This window comes from Macaca mulatta, chromosome 13, assembly GCF_049350105.2.
Source record: "Macaca mulatta isolate MMU2019108-1 chromosome 13, T2T-MMU8v2.0, whole genome shotgun sequence".
Taxonomy (NCBI): Eukaryota; Metazoa; Chordata; class Mammalia; order Primates; family Cercopithecidae; genus Macaca; species Macaca mulatta.
Genome location: NC_133418.1, coordinates 108,870,560 through 108,894,017, shown reverse-complemented (window position 1 = coordinate 108,894,017; position 23,458 = coordinate 108,870,560). Strand labels below are relative to the sequence as shown.

Sequence of the window (23,458 nt, the reverse complement as noted above, 5' to 3'; positions counted from 1 at the left end):
GGCTGAGATCGCACCACTGCACTCCAGTCTGGGCAACAAGGGCAAAACTCTGTCTCAAAAAAAACAAAATGAAAAAAAACAACTCTTCAGTGCTCTTGTGAGTTTGCCGTGGGCCTCAGGGTACCTCATCACACAGTTTGGGAAGTGGGTTTAAACATAGTGGATCCAGAATGAGGGACTGTTTAATGTGCCAAAGTGATAGTTTCCTAACACATACCAAAATTCCTAACAAGGTTATTCAGATTTCACATTTCTAGGATATACTGAACTTGGATAATTCAGAGTCGAGGGCGGTGAAGCTGATTTGTCCAAACTGATGAATTTTAAGGAACCGCCTTGGCTTTCACATATAACAGGTAAGAAACAATAGTCTCCTCCCCTTATCTCAGGGAAGGTGAGCTATGAGTTATATACTGTCTTTAAGAAATTGACAATTGCCTTGAAAAATGTCACACGTGGAGACTGAGGGAAAGATAGGAGGGGGAAAGCGAAACATATATAGGTTGAGAAAATTGCCCAAGCCAGGTAACATGGGTAGAAAAAAACAGAGCAATGTTTTATTCCCAGGTTACCTAAAGAACCTTCCCACTATCGCTGGGTGTGGTGGCTCACACCTGTAATCCCAGCACTTGGGAGGTAGAGGCAGGTGGATCACCTGAGGTCAGGAGTTTAAGACCAGCCTGGCCAACACGGTGAAAACCCAACTCTACTAAAAATACAAAAATTAGCCAGGCACGGTGGCGCACACCTGTAGTCCCAGCTACTTGGGAGGCTGAGGGAGGAGAATCACTTGAACCCAGAGGTGGAGGTTGCAGTGAGCCGAGATTGCACCGTTGCACTCCAGCCTGGGTGATAGAGTAAGACCCTGTCTGAAAAAAAAAAAAAAAAAAAAAAAAAAAGAACCTTCCTAGAGTGCTGCCCAATATAAGACAAAATTTTACATGAACTGGAAACAATTAGGATTAACCCACCCAACCTCCACACCAAAATCGTTTCTGTAACTCCTGAAGTTAAATGAACCCAGAACATTGACATATTTTCCAAAGCAATTTCTTATTTAGCTCAGAACTTTACATGTGACCTCAATAAGGTCATTTTATGGCTCTTAGTTTCCTTAAATAGAGCACCAAAGTTGTAAAAAGGCGCATTTTTTCTCTAAGGTTACTTAGCAAATTACAAATGAAAGAGGAAATATACATGTGACTAGAGAGTTCATCACCTTACTGCACTAGAAAATATGGCCCAATTTCTCTCTCTCTTTCTTGTTCATAATTCTCAGACAAGACAATAGGAGTCATGTGATGTGACTGAGAAATTGGGCCAGTTAAAAATAGAAGGTGCACTTCACCAAGTTCATTAGAAAGTGGAAGTTTCATTGTTGATTGCTGTTCATTTATCTCTGCCTGCCGCATCTGCGAGGGAGGCAAGAGACAATGCAGATTCTGAGAGCTGGAGCCCCCCACCTGCCTCGTTCTATTTCCTGGCCTGGCTGAGCATCAATGCCCAGGAGCTCACCTGAGCCCCATGAACTCTCTCTTGGTCCTCAGGGAACTCTCTTCTCTGGTTGGCAGTGGTTTTAGTTGGGAGAAAGCTCTAGCTGGCTCCTCTTTCCTCCCAATGGGAGTGCTCAACATCGGCTTTTCTAAATGGGAAACGAAGGTCTCCAGCTTCACGTATGCAACATGGTGTCTGTACTTTTGCCCTTGCAGAGTTCTGAAGGTCTTAACAAGCCTTGCCTGCATAGCAACTGGCAGGTGGGAGAAGAGAGAGGCCACACTGAGATCTGTCAGTTTCATAAATGGAACTGAGTCCTCCCCTCAGCAGCTCAGAGTGAGCACCCACTATGGGTCCAGCAATGCCTGGGGCCACAGATCTAGAAAGGACGATGATATACACTTGTAAGCCTTGCGGGGTTCCCAGGACAGAGGGTCCAAGGAAGGCCCGGCCAGGCCCAGAACTCCCAGACCTGATTCCCTCTGACGGTGGTCAATATTCTTCACATTAGGATTTGCAAATGGTCTCATTTAACCAGGTATTCTCACCTCCTCCCCACTTTTTTTTTCCACTTTCAATTTTTATTTTAGAATCAGGTGGTACATGTGCAGATTTGTTGCAAAGGTATATTGTGTGAGGCTGAAGTTTAGAGTACGAGTGAATCTGTCACTCTGATAGATTTTTTTCAGCCTTTGCCCTCCTCCCTCCCTGTCACCCCTTGTATCCTCCAGTGTCTATTGTTCCTATTTTTATGTCCATGTGTACCCAATGTTTAGCTCCCACTTATAAGTGAGAATATGTGGTACTTAGTTTTCTGTTCCTGTATTGATCCTTTTGGAATAATGGCCTCCAGCTATATCCATATTGCTGCAAAGGACATGATTTCATTCCTTTTTACAGTTGCATACTATTCCATGGGGTATATGTATCACATTTTCTTTATCCAATTCACCATTGATGGGCACCTGGGTTGATTCCGTGTCTTTGCTGTTATCTCCTCCTTGTTTTACAGATAAACAAGTTAAGGCCCTGAGAGGAGAAGTGGTCAGACTGCACTAGGACCCTTTCCTGTCAGGGTGGGTGACCTGTCCTTTGTACCAGATCCCTTCCTTCGATGGTATAGGAAGAGGGTGTGTGTCCTAAGCGTGGGCTCCCTCTGCAGAGAGTGCTGAGTCTGGGATGGGCAGGCACATTTGGGCCAGGCTGCTCTTCCTAAAGTTATCACAGAAGCCATGGTTCTGCTTATACCCTATGATTCCCTCTGAGTTGAGGCCAACTGAACAGCAGACACAGAAGCCAGCAGATGGAGGTTCAGTCTCAGCCGTGCTGCTGATGAGGGTGGCATTCAGAGCTCCATGGCGAGAGTCTGGCTTCCTCACCCCCCACCTTCCAAGTTTATACTTTGAGACAACCTGCCCGAGGAGGAGCTGGGGGCCACCGAGCTGTGCTGTTTTCCCATGGTTTCTGCCTCACCCTGTCTAGCCCATTTGTTGGAAGCATGAGAGATGAAGCTCCCATTCTGTGTGCAGCGGGTGGGCCAGGCCCTGACCTTTCAATGCTCATCCTACAGGTGCATGGGTAGATGGAACACCCCAGCTGGCCAGGCAGGCCCCCGGAGGGCTGAGCCACTCAGCCTGCCTCACAGTCAGGTAAGCCTGCTCCTTCCTTAGCATTAGTGGTGAGTGGCAGGGGGCCCCAGTGTCTCACCTCCTCATTGTTCCTTTTTGGGAGAGAATGCACAGGTTCCCCCAATGGTCACCAAGTAGGGGGCAGCCTCCTCTTATTTTGCCTTTAGTTTACCCTAAGCTGAGGGGCCTCATGCCATGTGCCCTGTGCACACGGGGTGCCCCAGCAGTGTAGACTGCATGGCCCGTGGTGCTGGCTTGAGCTGTGGTGGAAGAAGCCTAAACCACAAGTCAACTCACAAAGGGCTGATTCTTCACTGCTGTCCAGGGCTGTGGCACTGGGGAGCCCACCCAGCAGGTACAGCAGTTTGTCCTGAGAGCAGCTGGCCCCACCTGCTCTCCAGGTGAACTTTCAAGCTTCAACTCTTGCAAAGTGGCTTGTCAATGAGACACGCCCACTGGGTCCCCACCTGGTGTTCTTTTGGACAATTAATCTTAGGGCAGCTGGTGGAAAGAGCCTTGGAGAGCGGGAGCACAGGGTGGGGTGGGGTGAGGGTGGGAGGAGAGTGTTAGAATCGCTCATTTGAGACTTTTTTTGTTTTGTTGTGTTTTGTTTGAGATGGAGTTTCGCTCTTGTCACCCAGGCTGAAGTGCAATGGTGCGATCTTGGCTCACTGCAACCTCCGCCTCCTGGGTTCAAGTGATTCTCCTGCTTCAGTCTCCCTAGTAGCTGAGCTTACAGGTGGATGCCAAGATGCCCAGCTAATTTTTGTATTTTTAGTAGAAACGGGGTTTCACCATGTTGGTCAGGCTGGTTTCAAACTCCTGGCCTCAGGCAATCTGCCTGCCTTGGCCTTCCAAAGTGCTGGGATTATAGGCATGAGCCATGGCGCCCAGGCCATTTGAGGGATTTTAAGATATGTGTGTCTGCACCAGCTTCTTCCACTGCCTGAAAATGAAGCTAGGCCAGGTTACTATTAGAATATCTAAGAAGGGGGATGTTCTACAGCATGTCTTTTACCTGCTAAAGTAGAAACAGAAAACAGAGTCTTGAGGGCATCACTAGGAGACTGGTAGCTTTCTCTGAGTGATGATGAAGGCAGATTCCTACAGAAAAAATAGCTTTTACTACTCTTTCTAGGTTCTCCTCATTTGGCCCATTCCTAAAATACAGGATCCTGCTGCTGAGTGACTCCCCTAGGACATGATGACCTCCATCCTCTTCCTCCTCTTGCTCCCGCTCTTCCCTCTATCCTCTTCCTCCTCTCGCTCCCGCTCTTCCCTCCTCCTCTTCCCTAGACCTCAGCTAAAAATAGGATGCTATGCCAGGGTAAGAGAGGATCTTTGTGTTTTATAGTTGAGGAAACTGAGGCCCAGAGTGGGGAAAAAGTCAAGAGGCCTTTTGGGCATTCTAGGTATGTACCGATAGGTCCAAAATGAATTTGTAGAAATTGAATTTCGGCATAGAGAGAAATAAGCATTTTCTGAGTCACAACATCCTTATGTAGGAGGCAGTGTCCTCGGTGCGGTCCTGGTCCAGTTATGGTACATGGAGCCTGTACCATGTGAGGGATGTGGTGTGTAACTTATCTCCCATGTTGATCTTCTGTAAAATGGGGGTATTCGCTTGTCTATGTTCCGGGACTCTCGCCAGTGGTAGGTGAGCTGCTGTATGGAAAAGGGCTATGATTGGACCTGGTGCATTAAGACACACCATTCATTCATTTCCACAGGGTAGCAGATATGGTAGTTAGGATGTGGGTTCTGGAGCTATACCATCTGAGTTCTGATCCCAGCTCTGCACTTTACTAGCTTTGTGACTTTAGGTGAGTTATTTTACCTCTCTGGTCCTCAAATGTCTTGTCTATAAAATGAGGATAATAATCGTATCACCTCAGAGGGTCAATATGAGGATCAAATAAGTAAACCACCAAGAACAGTGCCTGGCACATAAGTTCTCAATAAATGTTAGCTGCTATGATAAACATTATTATGGGCAAACCATGAGTGTTATGATTATAATTGTTGTTCCATCTTCCAGAGTCTCAGGGCTCTGAGTGAGGATGAAGGCAGATTCCTACAGAAAGTTAGGATTGATGAAAAATCCACCCAGCTCACCATCAATGGGGATGTCCAGGGAGATACTGAACAATTATTTTTTCATGCTAACAAGAGGACTCTTGCATGAAAGCAGAACGTAAAGCTAATTTCCCCTTCAAAGACTCTATGTTTCAAAAACAACACTGAATTTTTCAGGTATTTAAACAAGTGGGTAAGGGGCTGGGCACAGTAGCTCACACCTAAAATCCCAATGCTTGGGGCCAGGAGTTTGAGAACAGCTTGGGCAACATAGCAAGACCCTCATCTCTACAAAAAAATTTTTTAAAAAATTAGCTGGGCATGGTGTTAGGTGCCTGTAGTCCTAGCTACTCAGGAGGCTGAGGTGTGAGGATCACTTGAGCCTGGGAATTTCAGGTTACTGTGAGCTATGATTGTATCACTGCACTCCAGCCTAGGCTACAGAGTGAGACCCTAGCTCTAATACATATATATATATAAAATTATATATAATTATATGTATTATATGTATTTATATATATATTAAAAAGGGCAAGAAGGCATTGCATCTCCTTTTAAAGAAGTTGATCTTTATCTTCTCCCACCTGGCCATTCAATGCTTTCAGAATACCTTCTATGTGACAGACACTCTATAGGCACTTGGGACCAGAGCTAGATGAGGTGCAATTTTTGCCTTCGAGAGAGACAGATATACAAGCCCATGTTTTTAGGACATGGTATTGGATACAAGGAACCTTTCAGGGGCAGTGTGGGCAAAGGGAGTTCTGTGACTACTTCTGGGGAATTCTGACAGAGAAGTCTTCCGAGAAAGAAAACCACTAGTCCTGGGTTCTGAAAGAGAGATGGGAGTGTCCCAGGCAGGAAAGAGGGGAAGGACATTCCCAGAGGAGGAAACACCATCTTCTCTCTTCCTCCCTGATGGCATTGTGAGACTGAGACCATGATGGCAGTTTAAGTGCTTTGCAAAATAGCAAATGAGAAGGGTTATCGACAAGCTAACCAGTGTGCCTCTGACTTTGCAAGAAGCTGCTGGCCCCTGTTTTGGGAGCCACCAGCATGTCTGAGGTCTGCTGTTAATGATCTCAAAGCTGAGGGCTTATGCCTAATATCAGACATCCCCTCCCTGAGGGGATACCAGCCAAGATGATCCCTGTGTTTCTGAAATGTAGAAGAAATAAACCTCATTTCCATCTTTACCTCATGCTTTATAAATGTCAAGAAAGGCCCAACATTGCTCACATCCCCACCGCCAACTCAGATCCATTCAAATCAAAAGAGGAGATCTAATCCCCCACCTTGGAAAGCTTCTGGAATCCAATAGCCTCTGCCCTCATTGCATAATTGCATCCATCCCCACATCATAGTCAAGTCAGGTGTGAGTTTCAGTTAGCCTGGGAGAAGGTATTAAAGGCTGAGTGCCTGCCAATTACCTCCATAGAGGCAGAGCCTAGGACCAGAGAATAGAAACAACCATTATGTCAGGCATGTGTGATTACAGGAGAAAGGAGGAATTCAGGTGGGAGAATTATGGGGAGAGGAGGAGAAAGCAGAGCCTTAGGGATTATGTGTCCCAGTGGCCTTTGTAGGAGCCTGGCCGATCTTGCTGCCTCTGATCTGGTGACCACAGGAGCTGTGCCAGCAAGGCTCAGGACCACAGATGGGCTCCAGCCTGGTGCAGTAGAAAAAGCAGGGTATTTGAAATCACCAAGACCTGAGCTAGAGTCATGGCAGGGGCTCTAGTCAGCTGCATGACTGTTCACAGATGACTTATATAAATCTTCATTTCCTTACTGGTAAAATGAGGCTAATAAAATTTACCTCCAAAGGTAGTAGGTTTTAAACAATATGATGAAAGTAAAGATGCAGGCATAGTGCTAGCTACAGAGACATAGCAGGTGATCAGTAGATGTTCAGGCATCAAGGAACAGACATTTACTGAACACCTACCAAGAGTCTCACCTGTTGGACTGACTGTCCCTGATCATCATTGTCCAAATGTATGTCATTCACTCACTCAATAAACATTTATTGAGATAAACTATATGTCAAGCACTGAAATATGCTCTGGGGCTGCAGACTCGTACATAATAGGTGTCTTTGTGGAGTTCACACATTATATCCATGAAGATTCTTTTTGCAGCCTTGTCTATAAATGTTGGAAATAACCTGGAAGCCCAACAACAAGGGATTAGTAAAGTAGATGATGGCTTGTCCAGTCAAAGAAGTATTCATGTATGGCAATACTGACAATTGCTTATCACATATGAACTGAAATAAGCAGGAAAAGAAATTCTAAATACAATTAAGCTTTGTTATTCACAATAGCTGTGTTTTATAAGTTTATTCGTCTGTTCTTATATTACTAACAAAGACACACCTGAGACTAGGAAACTTATAAAGGAAAGAGGTATAATTGACTCACAGTTCTGCAGGGCTGGGAATGCCTCAGGAAACTTACAATCATGGCAGAAGGGGAAGCAAACACATCCTTCTTCACATGGCAGCAGGAACGAGAAGAATGAGTGCCCAACAAAGGGGGAAGCCCCTTATAAAAACATCAGCTCTTGTGAGAACTCACTATCACAAGAACAAGATGGGGGAAACTGCTCCTGTGATTTAATTATCTCCACCTGGTCCCTCCCAGGACATGTGGGGATTGTGGAAACTATAATTCAAGGTGAGATTGGGTGGGGAAACAGCGAAACCATATCATTTTGCCCCTGGCCCCTCCCAAATCTCTTGTTCTCATGATTCAAAACACAATTATCCCCTTCCAACCATCCCCCAAAGCTTAACTCATTCCAGCATTAACTCAAAAGTCCAAGCCCCACTTTGGGAGGCTGAGGTGGGCAGATCACAAGGTCAGGAGATCGAGACCACGGTGAAACCCCGTCTCTACTAAAAATAGAAAAAATTAGCCGGGCACGGTGGTGGGCACCTGTAGTCCCAGCTACTCGGGAGGCTGAGGCGGGAGAATGGCGTGAACCCCGGAGACGGAGCTTGCAGTGAGCCGAGATTGCACCACTGCACTCCAGCCTGGGTGACAGAGCGAGACTCCATCTCAAAAAAAAAAAAAAAAAAAAAAAAAAGTCCAAGCCCAAAGTCTTATCTAGGACAAGGCAAGTCCCTTCTTCCTCTGAGCCTGTAAAATCAAAAGCAAGTTAGTTACTTACTAAATACAATGGTAGTACAGGCATTGGGTAAATACACCCATTTCAAGTGGGAGAAATTGGCCCAAACAAAGGAGTTACAGGCCCCTTGCAAGTATGAAATCCAATAGTGCAGTCATTAAACCTTAAAGTTCCAAAATGATCTCCTTCGACTCCACTTCTCACATCCAGGTCATGCTGATGCAAGGGGTGAGCTCCCATGGCCTTGGGCAGCTCTGCCCCTGTGGCTTTGCAGGGTACAGCCCCACTCCCAGCTGCTTTCATGGGCTGGTGTTGAGTGCCTGTGGCTTTTTCAGGAGCATAGGGTAAGCTGTTGGTGGATCTACCATTCTGGGGTCTGGAGGATTGTAGCTCTCTTCTCACAGCTCCACTGGGCAGTTGTTCTAGTGGGGACTCTGTTTGGGGGCTCTGACCCCACATTTTCCTTCTGCACTGCCCTACTAGCAGAGGTTCTATGTGAGGGCTCCGCCCCTGCAACAAACTTCTGCCTGGACATGAAGGCAGTTCCATGCATTTTCTGAAATCTAGGTGGAGGTTCTGAAACCTCAATTCTTGAGTTCTGTGTACCCACAGGTTCAACACCACATGTAAGCCACAATGCTTGGGGCCTGCACCCTCTGAGTCAATGGTATGTGCTGTATGTTGGCCCCTTTTAGCCATGGCTACAGCTGAAGCAGCTGGGACTTAGGGCACCATGTCCCTAGGCTGCATAGAGCAGTGGGGTCCTGGGCCTAGCCCAGAAAACCATTGTTTCCTCCTAAGCCTCTAGGCTTGTGATGGGAGGGGCTGCAGTGAAGATCTCTGACATGCCCTGGAGACATTTGCCACATTGTCTTAGTGATTAACATTTGGCTTCTCATTACTTACACAAATTTCTGCAGCCAGCTTGAATTTCTCCCCAGAAAATGGGTTTTTCTTTTCTGTCACATCATCAGGCTGCAGATTTTCCAAACTTTCTAAACTTTTATGCTCTGCTTCTTGAACACCTTTCCACTTAGAAATTTCTTCTGCCAGATACTCTAAATTCAAGTTCAAAGTTCCACAGATCTCTAGGGCAGGGGAAAAATGTAGCCAGTCCCTTTGCATAGCAAAAGTGACCTTTACCCCAGTTCCCAACAAGTTCCTCATCTCCATCTGAGACCACCTCAGCCTGGACGTCATTGTTCATATCACTGTCAGCATTTTGGTCTAAGCCATTCAAGTCTCTAGAAAGTTCCAAACTTTGCCACATTTTCCTGTCTTCTTCTGAGCTCTCCAAATGGTTCCAACTTCAGCCTGTTATCTAGTTCCAAAGTCGCTTCCACATTTTTGGGTATCTTTACAGCAGCACCCCATTCTGAGTACCAATTTACTGTATTAGTCTGTTTTCATGCTGCTAATAAAGACATACCCTAGACTGGGTTATTTATTAAAAAAAGAGATTTAATTGGCTCACAGTTCTGCAGGGCTGAGGAGGCCTCAAGAAATGTACAATTATGGCAGAAGGGGAAGCAAACATGTTCTTCTTCACATGGCAGCAGGAAGGAGAAGAATGAGTGCCCAGTGAAGGAGGAAGCCCCTTATTAAACCATCAGATCTCATGAGAACTAACACACTATCATGAGAACAGGATGCGATAAACTGCACCCATGATTCAATTATCTCCACCTGGTCTCTCCCACAACACATGGGGATTATGGGACCTACAATTCAAGATGAGATTCGGTGGGGACACAGCCAAACCATATCGCCATGAATACTGAATTAGTGAATGCCGAACCACTGCCTCTAGGAGGAACACAGAGTCCTGAGAGCCTCTGGTTATAATGTTTTGTTAGTTGATTAATTCATAATTTTATTTTATGCAGGCTTCTATCCAAAGACAGAATCTTGTTGATTCACTAAAATGAAACTCATGGCCAATAGCCCTTGAAGTCGTGTTGAAATGAAGCTCATCTAATACATACTCTCTCTGTCAGGCACATCTCAGCCTCCTCACATGCAGAAACACTAGACAACACTTCAGCACTATGCTTAGAAGCCATTTAAAACAGACAGATTTCCAATAGAAAGCACAAAAATGCAAAAAACGTGGGCACTAAATAGTCTGTGAAAGGGATGCTCATTTACAGTATGAGAGCTGAAACAAGAAGGCAAAACTTGTCCTGTTCAAACTCTACTAGGAACATGCATGTGGAACTACTCAAAATTTCCACCACTTTGTGCATGTCTGTGGACGACCAAGACAGTGCCACAAGTATTGATTTTGGAGTTACAAATACATTTTAGCAAGTAGGTGAATTCACAAATACGGAATCCACAAATAGTGAGAGTGTGCATGTGGATAAAGCCTGGAGACATTGTAGAAGAAAATTAAAATGTTGGTCACAGGATTACTATTGATGCTTCTCTGTTTTAAAATTTTCATTAATGTCAGATTTTTTCCTTTGTTTAACAATAAATAACACTTTAGGGAAAACAAACAAAGCCTCCATCTGGCTCTTACACCCTCCTCCTCTGCCACCTTGTTCTCATGACATGGGCAGTGGGCTTAGAAATGGAGGGAATGAAGCTTCAGGGTTAGGGGTTCCCAGCCTGGGATCCTCCATGCCAAGGCTTCTGGAATGATCACTGACAGTTAAACATTTTACTCCAAGGTAGCTAAAATCATGCCTTAGGCCGGGTGCAGTGGCTCACACCTGTAATCCTAGCACTTTGGGAGGCTGAGACAGGCAGATTGCCTGAGCTCAGGAGTTTGAGACCAGCCTGGGCAACATGTTGAAAACCTGTCTTTACTAAAACACAAAAAATAAGCTGGGTGTGGTGGTGTGCACCTGTAGTCCCAGCTACTCAGGAGGCTGAGGCGGGAGAATTGCTTGAACCTAGGAGGCAGAAGTGGCAGTGAGCCAAGATTGTGCCACTGCACTCCAGCCTGGGCAACAAGGAGAGACTCTGTCTAAACAAACAAACAAACAAACAAACAAACAAACAAACAAACAAAAAATGCCTTTACTCAGCCTCTCCGGAGCACAAAGCACTGACTAGTTTTCCTCTGGTTGTAGTCATGTCCTTACCATGCTGCAGCTACAGTGGCCTTAACTCCATCAGAACCTTTTATGCAATTTCCTGTGTTTTGATGACAGAAAATTTGGAAAACAAGTTAGTGTAGTTTGTTTAATAGAGCCCAAAACTTGGGCTCTTTGGAGAAAAGATTGTTTTGTTTTGTTTTGTTTCAAATGAGTGATTGTGATTGAAATATTAAGAGTTGTTGCTCTAAATTATGTGAAAGGCACCCTTTTGGGTTCCTTTTCAAAGATATTTGGCAAGAAACCAGCTTAGCCATCGACGGGACCTAGATGACCTATTGGATCATTCTAAGGGGCTATTTAAAGAAGATGTAGAAACTTCTTCATCAATACTTGCTGAAGCTAGGAGTATTGTCCTAATTCCTGACTATGGGGACAGGAAATTCCAGGCCACAAAGGTTGCTCACATTTTTACCTGATTTGCCTCCAGATTTGAAGTTATGTGAATGGCTTGTTTGTCTAACTCAGCTCTGCTCAAATCAATCTTTCACGGGTCCCCCCAGTAAAGATCACCTTGGGTCAAAGGTCATAGGTCATCATGGTTCTTAAATACCTACCCATTTTGTAGGAGTTCCAAAGTGGACAATTACTCAGAAATTAGTGAGGAATAAAAGCACGTATTTCAAAAGACTAATTGGGAAAAATGAGTATAGCATATGCAGTAATGTTTCAAATGTTGTCTTTACGGCTATCCCAATTAATTTCCCGTGTTTCTCCAACCTGACTTTTAAAAAGATAGAATATAATAGAAAGCAACCTGCTATTGATGTGCAGAGTTGCCTGTGTCACATCTGCTGTACAATGACTTGACCATTAGGATATTCATCCTTTTTATGTGCCTCGGTGCACTCGTGCACAGCACATTCTTAAATGTATGTGAGTCCAGACACATACATGCAAATTTGTGATCAAAAGATTTTCCCTAAATAATTAATTCAGGGCTACTGCTGAGAAACAAAGCAAAACTTAGAGGGGCTTTCCAAAAATATCATAGTTTTGCCGTTCAGTAGTCCTGACTTCTTGCGGTGCAAATCTATTAATTTTGATGTAATAAAAAAAGTGTTCATAGAAACAAGCAAGAAATAAATAGGGACATTAAGATTGTATGAAAAGGTAGAAATTGAAAGGTGAGCTAGGGATTGTCCAGATGACAGGCAGAGGCAGTGGAGGCAACGTGAATGGAGCAGGTTGGTTAAATTCATGTGGGTTTTAAAAGGGTGACTGTTCGTTGTGCGCACGACTCACAGGCTCTGCTTCCTGGAGAGCCAGGTAGTTGCTTTTTTGAAGAAAGAAAATCATTTCAATATGCGGAAGGAGAGGGCTTTTCGACTATAGCTTCTTCAAAGTGTGACCTCCAAATGGTCACAGATCAAGATGCCTCGTATTAACCTTCATGCCGGGCTTTCAAATCAACATTTGGCAACTTTCAACATTTCTATTGTGCAGTTTTAGGGCAAGGATTAAAAAGAAATCCATCTGTTAATATTTGTTTTTCTTGTCCTTTGTTAACCAAAGATTCTTAGGAACTTTCCAATTTAAAGGAGCAACTTTTATTCATCATCTTGGTTAGAAGCAGCTTCTGCACCTTGGGCCTTCCTCTTAGAGGGGAGCACACCTTAAATAAGGAAGGACTTGGTGAGTGATACTAGCCCTTCTCTAGTCAGCAGAGCAAGATGCGGAAAGGTACAGGCCTAGTTCTAAAGTGCTGAATGAATTAACTGCAAATGGTTGTTGATTCTTTTTGCTTGCTGGAGCACCCGCTGTGCACTGGACAGGGAGCTGGACACCTGATAAATCTTCTATAGTCTTTATAACAATGTTGTGAAGTGAGGATTACCAATATCACTGCTTAAATGAGGCAGCATGGAGAGGTTAAGTAACTTACCTAGAGCCACTCAGCTAAGTGGTTGAGCTGGGATTCAAGCCACATGGGTCTGCTTTGTGGCCTCTATTGGGTCACATTTCCCAGAAGCCCTGAAATCACCATGTAAAAGATGGCGTCTCCGAGAGCCCACCGAGGGGGTGGGGGACTTAGGCTCATCTCGCCAGGGTGGGGGAGGTAGAGGGAGCAGCCAGATGCTCCAGCCATCTCAGGTCAAATGAAGCCTGATCCTTTCTCAGCTTGATTTGACCTAGAACTAGGAAACAGATGGGTCCAAGCAGCCCCAGGGTCTGAGGACGGCTGGGCAGACACATGTGTCCTGGCTGCAATCGCTCTCATTCTGAGGGCCCAGGGCTTGGGGCTGCTCTGGGGCCCTAGCTCCAGTGTGGGTCTTTTGACTTGTAAAGCCTTAGCTAGGAATTCCTCTGTCAGGCTAGAGGGCTCGTTCTTTCTGAGGGCAGTAGACCCAGGGAGGCCCAGAGCAAATCCAGGGAGATAAGGCAGATGTCAACAGATGCATTGTAAACAATCTGGTGTAGATGCCGGAAGAGATAGCGGAGGAGATAAACAGGGATCTAGGACAGGTGCCCCATGGACTTAAGACTAACTCAACCCCAAAGAGCTGTCCTTCATGCTGGGCCATGAAGCTGTTTAGGAACACCCTCTAATTGGATGAACATGGGACCTGGCTCACAGATTTTTACTACATGTGTGCAAAGTGAATGAACAAATGAATAGAGACCTAGGCATTTATTCATTCACTACTCACTTACTGATATGAGGACCAACAGTTCCGGTTTGTCTAGGACTAAGGGGTGTCCCAGGATATGGGACTTTCAGTGCTAAGACGAGGAATGTCCTGGGCAAACCAGGACTAGTTGGTCTCTGTAGTTACTGAGGATCTATGATGGACTGGGCCCTGGGCCCCCACTGGGCATATGGAGGTAAGTCAGACTCAGTTCCTGCTCTCAAGAAGTGCACAGCATGGTTACAACAGGTAGATAGAAGGCAGAGTGGCAAATGTCACGATAGGGCCATGAACAAGAGCAAGGCTGTGGAGCCTGACACTTTAGTGATGGCCTTTTTTTTTTTTTTGAGACGGAGTCCCGCTCTGTCCCCCAGCCTGGAGTGCAGTGGCGCGATCTCAGTTCACTGCAAGCTCCCCCTCCCGGGTTCACACCATTCTCCTGCCTCAGCCTCCTGAGTAGCTGGGACTACAGGTGCCCCCCCACCATGCCTAGCTAATTTTTTTGTATTTGGTGATGGCTTTTAAGAGGAGGAGCAAACACTGGCTTGAGTCTCATGGGAGAGGCACTCACCAGATCCCTACAAGAAGCTTGGAAAGGGCCTTGAGGTTAAGAGACAGCTGGGACAAAGGCCTACAGGCTCACACAACAATGGTTTGGTTCAAGAAACAGTAGGCAGCATATGTGCATGTTGGAGGGGTGGGATTGAGAGCATGTGGAGGTTGTAGGGTTGGAGAGGTATTTGAGGGGCCAGTTACAACTGGTAAGCTATGCTAAAATATATTAAATTGATAATATAGGCAATAGGGAGCTGTTGAAGGTTTTCTGAGCATGGAGAGATAGAATCAGATATTACAAAACATTTCATTCATTCAACAAATGTTTACTAAGCATCTATTGTGTGCCAGGCATTGTGCTGGAGGAATGAATGAATAAATGCATGCATGCATGGCTATCACTTAATTTTCCAATCACAGTGAGGATCCTTGAAATCCAGGGACCAGCTGATGTGACTTGTGGGCCTAAGATCTCTGTCAGAAAACCATTCTGCAATGAGCAAATCTAAGCCAGCCAGCATTGGCTCCCGCCACCACCTCCTTATCTGTTTTTCTTTTTGCAAAAGACCTTGAGGCCTGTAGTTGGTTCCACTACAAAATGGTTACACAATTTCCCCGGGAGAAGGCGACTTTCCACCTTTGGGGATGAATAAGCCCTTTCTTTTCTGGAGAGCTGGCCAATGAGGCACAGGCTGGGTACTGCAGGAGGGGTGGCTGAGGGAACAGCAGGCCTCGGTCTAATTTGGGGGTAACTATTTGTTTTTTCATTAAACAAAGTCTGCATGGTAGGAATTGTGGTCGCAGGAGCCTCGGGAGGCCGATAAAGCAGGCAGGGCGAGTCTGCCGGGAGCAGCGGGCAAGGGAGCTGCTCTCTCTGATTCTGCTGCTGCCCAAAGCTTCCACTTTTCTGGGGCTGCAGGTCCTATAAATGGTGCCTTTGAGGAGGCTGCCCTGGTGACAGCAGGACCCTCCCTGAAGCACCCACTCGGCCACTGGCTTCTGAAAGCGGAATTGTCCCTCCCCAAGCCCTGCCCTCCTGCGACATTCCGCACGCTGACCATTGTCTGCAGAAAGAGGCCATTGTCTGGGGCTGACATATCTGCTGACCAGGCACATGAAACAAGCAGAGCTTTGGGGAGAAAGAAATCCACCCAAACCAACAAAAAACCTGAGCCTCGCCCGAGGGCAGGGCTTAGACCCGGCTTGCTGAATTTCCTGTTTCTCTGGTGTCCTTCCCGAGAGGAAGTACCCACCATTATGGGAGGATCCGAGTTTTATCTCTGGGCTGGAATGACACCATCCCTGCCTTTGTGTCAACAGCACTGAGAGGCCTTGTTTAGGATGATGTGACCAGTGCTGAGAAGGGCTTGTTTGAAGAGAAAAAAGAAAAAAACAGAACAATGTTTATCCAGCAGGCAGCTCCTGCCAAGGCGGCCTCCTCGCTGTCCTCTCTGTAGGATGCTGCTCGCCAGGCCTCTTGGCTGTTCCTCGGCCTTGGGTGCAGGCTGTGGGTGGGGGGACAGCCAGCTGGCAGACACCGGTGTTCGATGCCAGCTCTTACAACACGGAGGTGGGTAATCAGGCTGCTGTCCCCACCTCTCCCAGGCACCCCCTGTGGCCTTGACTGCCCAGCCCTCCCCCAGCATCTTCCCCACCCACAACTAGGAGTTAACTCACACCAGGGGCAGCAGAGGCTTCAGAGCTGTGGCCACTACATCCATTCTGAGCACATGTACTCTTCCCTTTGGATTTCGAACATCACCCTTGCATTCAGGCATGTTCCTGAGGCCAGCTGAATTGCCTTCGGGCATTAAGCCTCAGAGAGCCTCACTACTCAAATGGTGGTCCCAGGACCAGCAGCAGCGGTGCTAATTAGAAGTGAAGATTCTCAGGCCCATCTTGCTGCATCAGAATCTGCATTTTAACAAGATTGCCTGCATCTATTTACACATTAAGTTTGAGAAGCACTGGTCTAAATCAGTGGTTCTTAGCCGGGTCTGGTGGCTCACGCCCATAATCCCAGCACTTTGGGAGGCCGAGGCGGGTGGATCACCTGAGGTCAGGAGTTCGAGACCAGCCTCAACATGGAGAAACCCCGTCTCTACTAAAAATACAAAAAAAATTAGTTGGGCGTGGCGGTGCATGCCTGTAATCCCAGCTACTCGGGAGGCTGAGGCAGGAGAATTGTTTGAACCCGAGAGGCGGAGGTTGCAGTGAACCGACATCACGCCATTGCACTCCAGTCTGGGCAACAAGAGCGAAACTCCGTCTGAAAAAAAAAAAAAATCAGTGGTTCTCAAACAAGGCTGCCTATTGGAATCACCCGGGGAGCTTTTAAGAGTCTCAAAGACCAGGCAGCCTCTTGGGCCAATTATATGAGGATCTCTGGGGTGGGGTGGCAGGGAGTGACTCTGGAATATCAGTGTTTTCTCAAACTTGCCAAGTGACTCCAATGTGTCTCCAGGTTTGAGGCAGAGGAGCTAGGATGGGGCCCTCTTTTCACAGTCCTTGGACTGGGTTTCCATCAGTCACAATATTCTCACTTAGTGCAACTCAGCAACTTGAGCATTTTCTATGTGCAGGAATCACAGCAATTGCTGAGGTTTTATCAGTGATGTTGGTACATGTTCACGTCTGCAATGCCTTTCTGGCCCAAAGAACTCCTAGTGATTCTTCAAAGCCCAGTTTAGAAATCTCCTTGTCTGTGATGTGTTTTTTGACCTCCTGAGATGGGGAAAACGCTTCTTCCTTTTAACTCACATTGTCCTCTGCGTTTTTCTATTATTGAATTTGTCGTGCTGAAGTATAAACATCTATTTACCAATCACTGGACTGGGAGCCTCGAGGACAGGGACTGTATGTTATTTTCTTTCGCCAGGATGGAGTGCAGTGGCGTGATCTTGGGTCACTGCAACCTCCACCTCCTGGGTTCAAGTGATTCTCCTGCCTTAGTCTCCTGAGTAGCTGGGACTACAGGTGCACGCCACCATGCACAGCTAATTTTTGTATTTTTATAGAGACCAGCTTTCACCATATTTTCCAGGATGGTCGTGATCTCTTGACCTTGTGATCCACTTTCCTCAGCCTCTCAAAGTGCTGGGATTACAGGCATGAGCCTGGCCTGTATCTTATTTATCTTTGCATTCCAGGATCTAGGGCAGGGCCTGGGCATAAAGCAGGTACTTAGTAAATGATGTTGACTGATAACATGAATACATGGGTGAATACGCAAAGGAATATAAGAATGGGTGAAGATACATTCCCTACCCTTAAAAAACTGAAATTCTAGGAGGAGAGACCATCATGTGCAAAACTAATGTGACATTAACGTCTAATGGGTGTTTGATAGGAGTTTACCCAAGTTCTGTGGGAGTGGAGGGTTGGGAGAGGGCCATCAACAGTGAGATCCGGAGTGGTCCACATTCTGCTTATTATCACGTTTCCGGTGTATATACCAGGGATGTCACTCGAGTGGTTCTCTTTGGCTCCTTTCCTTGTTGTAGTTGGAGACAAGAAAATAGTCCAATAAATGGAAGGTAAAGATATTTCTACATTTCTAGAAGGTGCTTGTTCTGCTACATGCAGAACAGGTGACTGTGGTTGGACTGTCAGGCCCTGGACACAAGCCTGGAGAGCCTCAGATGGAGGGAGGAGTCTAATGGGCCCCGACAACTGCAAAGAAGCTGCTGCAGTCCACGCTGGCCACTGTGCATCTGTAACAGTATGGGTTGTGGGGTGGCTGGTCACAGCTAAGATCAGGGTCCTGGTGGAGTGAAGGCCTGGCCCATCAGAGGCAGGATGCATTGCCCAGGCAGTAGGTGTGCATCTGGCTCACGTGGGCTCCTTCCCCGCAGATGCTTCGCAAAGCTAAGCCATCCTGTCCTGGAGGAAGGGCAGAGGCCAGTCGATCAGTTAAATGGGTACAGAAAAGCAACAGAGACAGAGCAAGTGTAGGGCAGGTGCTGGAAGATGGCGAGCACAGCAGAGGTCAGTGGGCACAAAGGTTTGAGCCAAAGGACAGCAGGCTGGAATAGGCAATGGGGAGGGGCTCCGGGACACCCAGAAGGGGGTTGTGACTCTTATGGCAGAGGTTTTAAGCCCCTAGGGTGGCATGATAAGGAAGAAAAGGGTTCAATGAGGGGTAGTAGAGACCATGGGTGATTCCTTTAGGAGAAGGCTGGGAGGGCTGACACTAATGCTATTATTGGCAGCTTGGCTGGAATTCTCGCCCTTAGAACAGCCCTGAGGGTCTCTCCTGGAGCTCAGTGGAGACACAGGCCGCATGGCTGCTTGGCTGCTCGCAGATTCTTGGGGGTCCTGGGATATTTGGGAGGAGGGTTTCCATTTCTCTGTCTTTTCTCATTTTCCTGCACAGGCCAGGAGTTCATTTTCTGTGTCAAAGATATCCATTCTACTCTTTAGCAATGCATCTCTCTCTTCCCTTTGCACCAGACACAGTCAGCTCCTATGTAAGGAAGTCAAGATTTTCTCAAGGGAGACATCACCCTAGAAACCATCAACTCATGACAAACGTGATTTCCAAGGTTCATTTTGGAAAATAGCCTCAAGGATGAGACGATGAGGATTTTGAAGATGAGTGAGTAGGTCGTCCACTTCCCGGAGGAGAAGGAAGGCCAGGACTCTCTTGGGGCATGCCCTGAATGTCCTTCTTTTCAGTTCTGACTTTTCAAATCTGTCTATTGCTGGGGCCGGTGAGGAAAGCTGGGCAGGATGGGCACCCGAAGAGGCTGGGAGGGAGGATGCTGAATTCCAGGGGGCCCTACATCATCCTGAAGGTCAAATTGAGTGAGCCTAGTTCAGAAAGGTCCAAGGCAGATCACAGGGCTAGAGAAGGGATGGAGCTGCTGGGTGGACACTCTGTGTACACTCTGGGATGAACTGGGAATGAACTGGGAATGAACTGGAGCCAAGGTCAAGCCCAAGCCAGGGAGCCTGGTGAACAGCCTCCTTCGATAGCTGAGGAAGCCCAAACCATTCTTCTGTTGGCCACTGGGTGAGGGATGCACGTGGGACCGTCAGACTTGGTTCAGGAAGTCGGCAGGGGCATTACCCTTCAGTAAGTCTCTCTGATAACCCCAGAGGGTGATGGTCTCGGCCTCCTGGGATTCACTGTGCACTTGCACTTGCCCCTCTGAGGATAGGCATGTGTGTCTCTGCCCCTACCACACACAGGCCTAGTACCTTCCGCAGGGCTAGCCTGGTCTTGTCCCTTCTGTGGTCCTCTGGGTGTCTAGCTGAGGACCTGGCCTGCCCTGGATCACAGTAGGCATTTCCTAAATCAAATGGACAAATGGATTGACTTGCCTTTTGCTAAGAGCGCCTACCTTCGGGGTGTGGAGGTAGAGGCAGGAGAGAAGCCCAGGATGCTGCTCAGAACAGCCCATGACTCGGACTTCCCATGGCTCGGACTTCCCGTCTGCAAGATGGGCAGATGGGCAGATGGGCAGAAGAGTCCTCTCCTTGTCTGCCACTCGCGTGGCGTGCTGTGACAACCTGCCCGTCACCATGAGCAGTGCAACACCAACTTCAGGTGAAAGGCAGGGGCGAGGGATGGTCGGGGCTTTACCCTGTCACCGGGTTGCCAGGAGTGAGGCTGGCTCTGCTGCCGATTGTTGTCCAATCTGTGGCCAGTGACTGAGTCCTCATACCCTAGACTCCTCATTCGCCATGGGGGCAATTGTGAGGATTAAACAAATACACTTACTTACATAAAACCACGCAGGCAGGGAAGTGCGCTGTGCTCCAAAATTTGGGACCCCTACCTGGATTCCAGATTTCTTATGTTACCAGTCTTTAAAACATAATATTGACTTCTTAAAAAATTAACTTTTATTTCAGATCCAGGGGTTACATAGGCAGGTTTGTTACATGGGTATATTGTGTGTGCTGAGGTTGGAGGTACAAACGGTCCCAGCACCCAGGTAGTGAGCACGGTGCCCAGTAGGTAGTTTTTCAGCCTTTGCCCCCTCCCTTCTCTAGTAGTGCTCAGTGTTGATTGTTGCCATCTTTATGTCCATGAATACCCAATATTTAGCTCCCACTTATAAGTGAGAATATATGGAATTTGGTTTTTTGTTCCTGTGTTAATTCTCTCAGGATTATGACCTTCAGTTGCATCCATGTTGCTACAAAGGACATGATTTTATCTTTTTTTGTGTGTGGCTGTGTAGTATTCCATGGTGTATATAGACCACATTTTCTGCATCCAATCCATTTTTGATGGGTACCTACGTTGATTCCGTGTCTTTGCTACTGGGAATTGTGCTGTGATGAACATACGAACGCATGTGTCTTTTTGGTAGGATGATCTATATTCCTTTGTGTATATACCCAGTAACGGGATTGCGGGTTGAATGGTAGCTCTGTTTTAAGTTATTTGAGAAATCTCCAGACTGCTTTCCACAGTGGCTGCGCTGATTTACATTCCCACCAAGAATGCCTTCCCTTTTCTCCACAGCCTCTCCAGCATCTGCTATTTTTTGATTTTTTAGTAATAGCCATTTTGACTGGTGTGAGATGGTTCTGATTTTCATTTCTCTGATGATTGATGATGTTGAATATTTTTTCATATAAAACATAATACTGACTTTGAAGGGCAGTCCTGCCCCATTCCACCAACGGCATTCCTTGTGGGACACAGGAATGGGATATGCTGTGGTCTATTTGCAGAAACTTTACAAATGAGTGGTTAGTAGGATTTGCCCATCATCAAAGTAAAGTCACTCAGGAACTTAAGGCAAAACAAAACAAAGACAAAACAACACACACACAAAATCCCAAGCTCTAATTTATTTATTATTTATTTATTTATTTATTTATTTATTTTTATTTATTTTTTTGAGACAGAGTCTCCCTCTGTTGCCCAGGCTGGAGTGCAGTGGCGCGATCTTGGCTCACTGCAAGCTCCGCCTCCCAGGTTCACGCCATTCTCCTGCTTCAGCCTCCCGAGTAGCTGAGACTACAGGTGCCCACCACCATGCCTGGCTAAATTTTTTGTATTTTTGGTAGAGACAGGGTTTCACCGTGTTAGCCAGGATGGTCTCGATCTCCTGACCTCGTCATCCACCCGCCTTGGCCTCCCAAAGTACTGGGATTACAGGTGTAAGCCACCTTGCCAGGCCTAATTTATTTTTTAAAACATTTTATTTAGGTTAAAAATTCAATTTCAGGGCCAGATGCAGTGGCTTATGCCTGTAATCCCAGCACTTTGGGAGGCCGAGGCAGGCGGATCACCTGAGGTCAGGAGTTTGAGACCAGTGTGGCCAACATAGTGAAACCCCATCTCTACTAAAAATACAAAAATTAGCCAGGTGTAGTAGCGGGCGCCTGTTGTCCCAGCTACTTGGGAGGCTGAGGCAGGGTAATTGCTTGAACCAGGGAGGCAGAGGTTGCAGTGAGCCGAGATCGCACCACTGCACTCCAGCCTGGACGACAAGAGGGAAACCCCATCTCAAAAAAAAAAAAAAAAAAATGTGCATTTGAGAATAATGGCACTTTTCCCTCAACATCTTTGCAGATTTCAGAATATAGTGCAGTCCTCCAGGTAGGGGGGTTGTTGCTGAGTTGTCGTCATGTAGTTTTATCAATCAATCAGTCAATCAATCAGTCAACCATTGTTTGCAGCCCAAGAACCTACTCTGTACTCAGTATTGTGTTCGGGCTGTGGAACACCAAGGGGTGGACGCATGCTCTCACCCTTCAGAGACACACGGTGTGACTCTCGCTCCTGAAATGAAGCCGGGCGTGCTTGGTGCCAAGAGTGTGACACAGTTGGGCATTTAGGCCAAATGAGAACTGAGGGGGCCAGAGTTCATCAGGCACCCCTGTAGTAGGGATGCTGCTCACGGGAGGGGGCCTGCAGGCTCTGTCAATACAGATAGAGCAGGAGGACATTCCAGAATGGTGAAACATCGTAATCATGGCTAACAGACATATAGTGCTTACTTTATGCTTTGCCCTGTTGGAAGAGCTTCTCATATCTAAGCTCAGTTAAATGTCACTGCAGCCCCATGAGAGAGCCACTTTCATGATTCTCATGTTACAGAGGAGGACACTGAGCATTTCAGTGATTTGCCTAGGTTCGCGCAGCATGTAAGTAGCAGAGCCAGGATCAAACCAAGACTTTGATAAACTCTTTCTTCTTGCTTGTTCATTTTTTTCCCCCTATTCCTTTTACACTTGCTGTGGACTAGAGAATTTGATAAACTCTTAACCATCCCACCAGACAGTCCCTCCATGGATGGGGTCATCGGACTATATTCATGAACAATAAATGTAGATGATTTTAGCAAGAAAAATGTCCAAAACAATGTAAGCTGAGAGGTTAAAGTGAGATGTTTTGGTGAGTTGGGAAAGAATAAATATGACACATGATATGACCCTTTGACACGTAGCTGTGGTTCATACAGATGGAGTTAATGGAGAATGACTAGGACCTGGCATATGTGAAGGCCAGAGTCCAGGAACACGGCTTTTTTTTTTTTTTTTTTTTTTTTTTTTTTGAGACAGAGTCTCGCTCTGTCACCCAGGCTGGAGTGCAGTGGCGCGATCTCCGCCCACTGTAATCTCCGTCTCCCGGGTTCAAGCGATTCTCCTGCCTCAGCCTCCCAAGTAGTTGGAACTACAGGCTCCCGCCACCACGCCTGGCTAATTTTTTGTATTTTTAGTAGAGACGGGGTTTCACTGTGTTAGCCAGGATGGTCTCGATCTCCTGACCTCGTGATCCGCCCTCCTCGGCCTCCCTAAGTGCTGGGATTACAGGTTTGAGCCACTACGCCCGGCCCAGGAACACTGTGAATAATAAATGCCATTTACCGGGC

At 46.7% G+C, this 23,458-nt stretch overlaps 1 long non-coding RNA gene across 1 annotated transcript; it reads left to right on the top strand.

Annotated features, from left to right (window-relative positions):
- Window positions 1–255: 255 nt before the first annotated feature.
- Window positions 256–3,145, top strand: LOC144333965 (uncharacterized). Its single transcript, XR_013403103.1, has 3 exons — window positions 256–356; window positions 2,507–2,570; window positions 3,065–3,145. It is a non-coding gene; the product is annotated as an uncharacterized LOC144333965 (long non-coding RNA).
- The last annotated feature ends 20,313 nt before the right edge of the window (window positions 3,146–23,458 follow it).